Below are 9982 nucleotides of genomic sequence, written 5' to 3' on the forward strand. Positions count from 1 at the left end.
TGGCTAAATAAAAACTGTGGCTTCCCATCTCACTACTATGATCAAATTATATCCACTGTAAGAGTAAATTGGGTTGGACCTTCAAGGAAATCAACCACGGGGGACTGTGTAATCGTTAATTTTCAGCACCCACAACACGTTGCCACAGTCTTGCTACGCGCATCCTCATTGGTTTACAACACAAACAGTGTCTGTGTGCGACCCCTGGGATATTTCTATGCGCCTGACCAAAACTCACCTAAAAACCCCCCTAATACTTTCCGTGGGTATAGACCTACATCACAAATTCAGACACCAAATTCGGCAACACCATATATGTATAACAATGACACTAGTGGGCTACCTGGGTGGCAAACGCCAGCAGGAAACGCTAATGGCTGGCGGATACCACCTGCAAATTTTAATGCCGAGAATCTGAACAACAGAGGGTACAATATTCCTACACACAATCGATTTGATATGCTTTCAGGGCTGGATGCCTGCGACTGACTGGGGGCCTTGGAGGGTCAGGAAAACGACCAGTCGCCTGTAGCACAAATGTTAGAGGTGATTCCATCAATTACACCAAAAAATAATGTTATATGTTGGAATGTGGCAGGCTTAGAGAACAAAATGCAGGATGATAGTTGGTTAGCCTATATTAGAGGCTTCCAAATCATTTGTTTACAAGAGACTTGGTCAGTGAAATGTGATATTCAAATGGATGGCTACAAGGCATATTTTGTACCTGCTATACCAGTAACCCGGGGTAGATCAAAGGGGGGTATGGTAATGTTCATATCGGTAGCATTGAAATGCACAACTGTAAGTAGGCCTTCAAATAATCATGGCATACAAGGTCTAGTTTTATCGGCGGGTAACTGCAAGGTTGGTCTGATCAACTTTTATAACTCTACTAATAATGATACTAGTTATGCCCATTCTCTAAGTGAGTATATAGGCACTTCAATGAGGGATTGTTCACACAACTTGTTGATAATGGGTGATTTCAACACTCATTTATGTAGTGATCCCCTAGACAAAAGCCTCCTGGAACTGTATTGTCCCAGAATTAACGGTCTACACTTAGAACATACCGTGGAAGGGACACTCTTTAATAATCTACTAAACGAACACGGTCTCACGATTGCAATGAGTTTATGTGATCCCTCAAAGCGCTTTTGCACCCCTACCTTTAAAGGGCACGGGAAGGGGACATTTATTGATTACATGTTGCTAACTGCCCCCATGCAAGTGTTTGTGCGTTCATTCTCTATAGATAGCAATCCACTCAGTGATCATAATCCCCTGACTATACATCTAGGGGGCCCCTGGGTGGAAAGAGAAGGACGTAATTTAAGTCGGGGTAGGGTTACAGCTACGGACGGTAGACGTCGTTTAAAATGGTCTATGTGTACCCCGGCCCTCATATATCAGAATATTCAAACTAACTGCAGTGAAATCATTACCAGATGCATCCAAGTTGATTTAGACCCAGCCCAGGTTCTTTCGGATTTCAAAACCTTAACTGATAACATAGCTATTTCAATGACAGAACCCCAAAAATATAGAGGTAAGGAGGGCCCAAGGTGGTTCAATAAGGATTGCTCCAAAGCAGCCCGTGATCTCAAAGCAGCCTTACTGCTAAGACCTCGCAACAAGGAATTAGTCCAGAGATCACGTAAAGAATATAAAATAGCCATTGTATCAAGAAAGGAGGCATTAAGGAATGAGGCCTGGGCCGAGATCCTGGAACCACAAACACTGAAAAACAGTGCTAAATTCTGGGCGGTGCTAAAGAAACCCTTCCTGGTGAAAGATCCAGGGGATGGGTTAGAATGTGTCATCTCAAAAGAGGAATGGGTTGCTCATTTTAAACAATTGTATGGGGGGGGAGATATTAATGTGGTACCATATGAATGCACTGTTGGAGGTCCTTGTATGAATGTTAGTATAGGAGAGGTCGTGATGGGTATCGAGGGGCTTACAGCGGGCAAATCACCTGGCCCGGATGGAATACCTCCGGATCTCTTCAAATCTGATCCTAATTTTTGGGCACCGATTGTCGCGGCAGTTATTAATGCAGCCTCAAGGGCAGGGTGCCCGATGTCATGGGGTCTCTCCACAATTGTGCCCATATTTAAAAAGGGGGACAGGGACAGTCCCCTTTGTTACAGGCCTATCTCCCTGATCAATTCTGTGGCCAAACTGGTGGGGAGAATAGTTTTGCGGCGATTAATTGAGTGGACACGGGACAAAAACATCATGTCCATCGCCCAATACGGCTTCTGTAATGGTCGCTCGACTACAACACAATGCCTGAATCTCTTCTTATTACTAAGTAAATATACCATCGTTAAAAAAGGCACAGTCTACTTGGCCTTCATGGACCTATCCTCAGCTTTCGACTGTGTTAACAGGGGGAAGCTGTGGGGGTCCATGAAGGATAAGGGAGTGGACAATGATATTATAAACTTTCTGGCTGACCTCCATAATAACACCAGTGCAAATGTAAGGTATTCCCAAGACTTATCTGTAACTGAGGATTTTAGAACCGGGAAGGGGGTAAGGCAAGGATGCATATTGGCCCCCTTCCTTTTTAATTTTTATATAAATGAGCTGGACGGTGTTCTACGGGAGGTAAAATCAGACAGCCCAAGTGTGGGGACTAGAAGCATTCCAGTCTTGTTATACGCAGACGATGCGGTTCTGTTAGCAAGAACCGAAAATGGCCTTCAATTGTTACTGAATGCATTTAAAAAATTTATGGAAGATAGGGATTTGTTAGTGAACAACTCCAAATCGTTCATCATGCAGGTAGGGAAACAGCCAAAGAAACAATATACTTTTAAATTAGATGAGACAGTTATACCACTCTCAAGCACATTCTCCTATCTGGGAGTACTTTTTGACTCTAAACTATCCTGGGCACCCCAACTCGCAAAGAAAAAATGTGATGTTTCAAAGGTTAATGCCTCCATTTTTAACTTTGCGTCAAAGCTTGGCAAAAAACCAACGGCTGCTATGATCAAATTGTATGAAGCAAAATCTGTAGCTACCGCAGCATATGGGAGTGAGCTTTGGGGCTATATGGTGGGGGAACAACTTCAGACCACAGAAAATCTGTTTTATAAACGGCTTTTGTGTGTTCCGGCCTCTACCTCAAACTTCATAGTACATGAGGAACTAGGAGTAGGGTACCTGAGCGATATCCTGACCCTACGACCTCTGCTATGCTGGCTGAAAATGTGGTTATGTGAGGAAATCCCCCTAACACACCTAATTGTCAAGGATTTCCTGGCTCTTGAGCATGCTTCACGCACTCCCTGGTTGAAGTACTTAAAATCATGTTTTACCGAGATGGGTCGCCCGGAACTATTTGAACACCCAGAAGGAATTGTGAAGGCGGATATTGACTCAGTTAAGCTGTTGTTCTTCCAGCGTAAGAAGGCTGAGAGGGAGGGTGTTGAGCTACAAAAAGTTAGTGTGAGGAAATTCATTATGGTAAAAACATGTTTGTCAACGGAGCCTTATCTACTCGGCACTTTCAGCACCCACGATAAATTCCTGCTTACAAGATTTAGATTTAATCAGTTTCAACATCTGCTTATCAGACCCAAAAAGGAGAGCTTCTGTAAACATCCTCTGTCCTGTGGCTGCGACGGTAAGTCTCCACAGGACATGATGCACTTTATGTTCTTATGTAAATACTATGAATTCCCCCGGAAACGCTTTTTAATTGCTCTTTTAAAAGAAATGAATTTTAAACAGATACGACCAGCCTTTTTATACTTACAATTGTTATACAGCAACAGTGTCCTTCAAGTTCTTGAATTTTTAAAACTGACTCTTAAACTGCGACTTGGCCTGGATCAATGACTGAATCACTGTATGTAACGATCACAGTTCTTTTTATCCTCTGAATTTACAATGTAATTTGATGTATGTACTGTATGTTTTTATTGTACTTTTATGGTTGAAATATTACCGAATAAAGTCTGTTTTGATTTTGATTTGATTTACAAATAAACAAAACGAATTTCGTTACGCGCGCTTCATCGCCAAATGCGGACCTGTCAGTAATTCAGATGCATCTTTTGGCACTAAATTGACGCATTGCTGGAGTTGGTCGTAAGACTGACGCAACTCCAGCAATGTGTCAGAACATATAGGCGAGTCCCATGTTAAAAGTCCTGCATCAATCCTTAAGCCTGGTTTGAGAAGGCATAGGGATTTTGATGGAGTCAAGTCATAGAGTATCACAGTGAAAAGTTTTAAAGTTCACTGCGTCAGTTCTACTTGGCTTTTAATGTGGGAACATCTACCCTGCATACATTATAACTGGTGCAGCTATAATGTGATGCAGGCCTCTACAAACTGACCCACTGGGTCCAATGCATCAGAATATGAATCAATGTGGAGCTCTGATTGCATCGCCACCGAGTAAAAAAAACAGACATTTCGGCGGCTCTGGCTCCTTGTAAATATGCCCCTTAGAACTCAGCAACTCTTTGAAACTCAATACATGCATGCCCGAGCTGAGCTTTTCTCTTAAAATTGAAATATTCTTTAATGCACACTCAACTAAATGCAATAATCAAAATGCCAAATAATACCAGAGTGTCAATCACATATCCTAAAGAAATATCACAGGGGGAACCATATGCTAAAAAGTATGTAGTCTGTTCCCGATATTTGTGAGGTACAATGTGACAGTTTGTTTACTGGGAGGATCTAAACAAACACTCAAAAGGGTTCCTTTCTGTGGTTCCTAAGTTAAAGCGCCAAAGCTTTTATGAATAAGACACCTAAAACATTTCTGATCTCAATAGTGCATATCTTGACATGTTCCACAATTATATCCAAAAAACATAATTATTCATTAAAATCAAATTTATTAAAAGCTTAGTCAAAAAGCAGCATATAGTCAACAATTTTGCATATAAAAATAATCACAATACATTAACATTGTATACACATATATTCACAATAATAATAATTGTGAATATATGTGTATACAATGTTAATGTTTTGTGATTATTTTTATATGCAAAATTGTTGACTATATGCTGCCATGCCCCGGAACTAAGTTGGTAACACCCTTACATAGTACTTCTCAAAAGAATGATATTTGCCCAGTCGCGGCCGGTGCAGGTAAGCACTTGGGGATGGTGGAGTGGGGGTCGGGGGGGGCTGGGTCTGGGGTGTCAACAGAATAGATTTTATTTATGTATTTAATTTGACCTATTCTGTTGCCCCCTGCCACCATGCTCCACTCCTCCGCTTACCTGGCAAGAACGCCGCTGTATTTGCCACCATTAAACCGCAACTGAATCCCTCAATTAATGCAACATTCTGGCTATGAAGCAGCCTTTTTTATCTTCTGATTAATCAATTCCCCACAAGTACACTTTTTTGTGAGGTAGAGGGTACCCTGGTCCCTGGTGAGAAGGTTTGGTTCTTCCTTTCTGCCTGCCACTCCCTTAGCTTCACAATACAGGGGACCCCTCCCTCCCAGACACAGGTTCCTTAAAATCCTCATCAATGGTTCAGGAACAGATGTTTTATAACAATAGGAGAACTGTTTTGTAAGATTAAAAAAGCCTGGGAATGTCATTTACCCAACATAGCCCTCCCATTTCTACCACTGCTGCTTTCTTATCATCCACTTTAGTAGTACTGATGTGATTTTTGTTAAGTGTAAATGTCACGTGCCACAGTGAAAGAAGTAGATTTAGTGATTAGATTCAAAACAAGTAACGCTCCCCCTTTTTAGGTCTGCCTTGATGGTGCAGCTGTTACCAGGCCTTATGTGATCAACAGACAAATGGCCCGATTTAGAGTGTGGCAGAGAGGGTACTCCTTTTAAAAGGTGACAGACAATCCTCTCCACCAGACTTGAAGGTCCTCCACCTCATTTAGAGTCGACAGGACTTTCAGTACGTCAACATCAGGGACTACTCCGTCTCCCCCGCTGACACACACCTCCGACTGCCCAACAAAGTAAAGGTAGTCTGAGGCTTGGACATTTGTTCGCCCGCACTATTTGGTGTGGGCAAACAAATAACAAGTTTTACTGTTCGTCACTGCCACAAAAAACCTAGTGGTAAGAGGCAGTGGAAAAGACCCCCAAAGCATGGAAAAAACTCCCATGATTGTTTTTATTTTATTTTTAAAAACACAATCCTGCTGTGTCTTGTTGAAGGAGCCGTCCATCAAACTTTCAATGCATTTTGAGGAACTGTAGTGACGGAGGTTCCTAGAAATGCAAGAGGGTTCTGCTGGAGTGGTGTATATCTCTAAATTGGGCAAGCGTAGTATCCACACCATAGTAGGGAGTAAAGAACTCTGCCATTGCAAATGTATACACTCCGTCCACAAAAGTCTAAATCGACCCCTAAGATCTATAAGAAGCACTAACAAAAAAGGGCTTTGGCAATGCCCAAATGTTGACCTACCTCCCTGCTGGATTTGATTTGTCCTAGCATTGTGTTCTTTCACTGAACACTAGTCCTTGTATTGCATTGATTGCCCTTTATGGACATATTGTTATTACACTGTATTAAAGCCCATTGGCAAGTATTTTCGTAACAAGTTTTACTATAGATTACTTATTAGGCTAAAGTTTTAGTTAGACTATCGGATAAAGTCGTTTTTTTGTTCAAATGTCATTGTTTGTTAGGCCTGGCTTCACACTGGAGCTCTCAGGGCGTATGTGATAATAAGAAAAAGAGCTGTAAAAAAAGAGTACAAAGAGGGGACCCGTGGCTCTTCCATCATGTCATCATATTTATCTTCTCCTTGGAAAGCATTTGATTGAAAAAGAGTTGTGTTAGTTCACCAAAGAAATTGTTGAATTCTAGGTCCAATACAGACCAAAGGAGCTTTACATGGTCTAACCATGACCAGAACAGTAGGAGGGGGTTTTACATTAATTGTGACACATATCATAAAAACAGGCGTTAAATTGCAAAAAACTAAAAGAAGTGACTCGACATTATGAACCCTCTGACAAATACAACACGGAAGGGGCTTTACATTGTGACTGCTCTGACAAATGCTATAGGAAGGCGTTTGGCATTATGAAGTACCTAACAAATATAATAGTTGTGAACCCTCTGTCAAATACACTAGGAAGGAGTTTTACATTATGAACATCATGAAAAACACCATATAAAGGGGTTTTACACTTTGACCTATAAGACAAGTACAATAGAAAGGGGTATTGCATCCTGAACTCTGATAAATGGCCTTGTGATGGAAACTTACACCAAAGTTTGCACAAGGTACAGTCCTAATGGGCATTACTAAAAATATATACTTTAAAGCATGATGGGGATCCTGCTCGCCTTATTGCAAGTGCATTGTATCCCAACCACTTGTAATAAGGGGAATCGGATTTCTGTCACCTTTGTAAAGGAGCATCCCTCCACCAGACTCCAAACCAGGCCCTAGATCTCTGAATATTATTTGGCAGCCTGCTTTATACTTTGTGTAGTACAAGTTTAAAAAACAACTTGAGAGTCATAGTGCTTACAGACTAGTCTCTGACCTCGTAGCACTATACATGCACATCAGGATACCCTACTGTGCTAACCACGACTCATGTTTACAGCTGTCTGGTTATACACATAAACATCCTTCATGGAATGCTTGTCATTACATTTCTTTCCATTTAAGGCGTGAGTTACATGTCATATATAGTTACCTAAATGTAAAAGACTAACGAAATTGTTTCGGAATATTTCGTTCATTTTAGTCACGTTTCCGGCCCCACCCACACTGACACCGCCCCCACTGCAGTCTGGATCACAGGTCATGCACCTCAGCCGCTGGTAAAAAGGCTCATGAGATTCACTGGCCTATGAACCCTGTTCTTCAGGCGATGTTGTATAAGGAGAGTTTGCAAAGTTTGCATCCAGGTCGACACACTTCGCCTACTTTACTGAGCACAAACTGTGAAATGTCAACAAAAGTTCCTCCCACTTGGAAGTGTTTACAAAGGAGCGTCCGCAGCGCCATAGCTGCTGCTTGGTAGGTAGAGCGGCAGGCTCGTAGGTATTTATGTAGACACAGCCTATTTGCTGGCATGCGTGTACAGACAGTGCGATGGAGGTTCCTCACTCCTCCGTGACCTGGGAGAAAGACGAGGAGAGCACGCGTATTCTTCACGCAGTCAGACAGAAGAAAGTGTATGCACGGATTACACAACCCAACAGTCACGTTGGTGGTTTCCTGTGAACCTTAGGACACCAGCCTTTAAAGAGCCTTGGACAAAGGCAGCTCAGCCCACTCTGCAAAGCGAAGCAGTAGGTGCATGAGTGATGGGTCTGTTTTCAGTGACGGTGGGGTCATATGGGTGAAACAGAGGGTTGTGTAAAATACCAAAAGTGTACAATTGTGTTGAGATATTATTAGTTAGTTGCAAGAAACAAGAAGCCAACCGATTGATCCTGAGTTCCAAACGTTATAATAAATGACATACCGTTATCACATATTCATACGTGCATACTTTCAGTGGTAGATTAGTTTTGAAATCTGGTTGGTTATGGTGATTCTTCTAAGGTACGGTGCTCCTTGAGAGCAGCTTTCAATGGTGGCAACTGAGGCCCCGAGCCAATTTCAGCTGGACGAGTGTAGTGGCTGGACGCAGCAACAGAGAAGAACAGACTCTTGATGCAGCCCATGGGCGTCTGGTTGTAGCTTGGGCCGAGATTTACTAAACTTTGCAACAAGGGAAATTGCTAAAATATGGTGCAGTTATGCTCTCTTGTAGTTCTTAACGCAATTCTGGCTGCCTGCCCAGGCACCCTTGCACGATGACACAAGGGTGCTTGCGTTGTGGTCAGAATATGTTTTGTGCAGAAAGTGAAACCTTCCGGCACAAAAACTATTCTTAGAGGCTGATTCCTCCATGTGTGCTGCAGCACAAATGCAAAGAGGAAATAACAAGAAGAATAGAAATATTTCCCCCCCTTACGCTGGCCTTGAGTAGACGCACCATTTTGGAACAAATCCACATTCACTGACTTTAGTAAATGTGGCTTTGCATCAAATTACTTGGGTGGCTGCATGCAAATGCTCATGCCCCACCCATGTAACTCCTTCACAATGCAAGGTAATGCAAGGCAGAGCTATGTGCTGCACTATGTTGCTTTTGGGATATTGATTTGCATTGCTTGGTAAATCCCAACATGGGGGTCTATTAGGATGTCGGGTGGTGGCACCACTGCGGTGCTGGTGGGGCAGAAAAACGCCTTTTTCCGCCCGCGAGCATCAGAACTCGCGTCTGCCATATTAGTATAGCAAAACATAGGTCACGTTCCGTCCACCATGGAGTGACGTGCACCGCCATCAAAGTGCGCCCGCCACTGCGGCGGTGGTAGCCAATGGAGACTCACTGCCGTGCGGAATGACGTCCGCACCCCTCCACAAATTAGGATGGCCCAAACAGGCAGACACACTGCAGCGGAGACACCGCCCAACCAAACACGGCGGGAACTCAATAGCGGAGCGCCATAGCACAGAGCCTGTCGTCACCACCCGGTCATGAACGCCATGGACCCAGCCCACATATGCATCCGGTCATGTACCTGCTACTGCACTACCATCAACTGGGCCGCCGCGGATGACGCCGCAGGTAGGCTAACACACAAATACAACACACAACACACGGGCTGACACAGGGTCCAAGTCCACCACAGACACCCTGCTGGGGGACACAACACATCCACAAGGGCACCCCTATATCACCCACCTGCCAACAAGTCACCCCTCTTCATCCGGGACACACATCAAACACGAACTAGCAGCAACGCCACTCTCCCGGTCACGTCACCGCAGCAGTCAACACATGCACACAATGCACAAGGCAATGCCACAACAAGACATGTGCAGGGCACAGACACCACAGGGACACACCACCCCCAACCACACATCAACACACTCATCAAGTCACAGGCCAGGTGCCCATCCTGGGCTCCTCCATGCACAGCAACAAGCA

This window comes from Lissotriton vulgaris, chromosome 10, assembly GCF_964263255.1.
Source record: "Lissotriton vulgaris chromosome 10, aLisVul1.2, whole genome shotgun sequence".
Lineage (NCBI taxonomy): Eukaryota > Metazoa > Chordata > Amphibia > Caudata > Salamandridae > Lissotriton > Lissotriton vulgaris.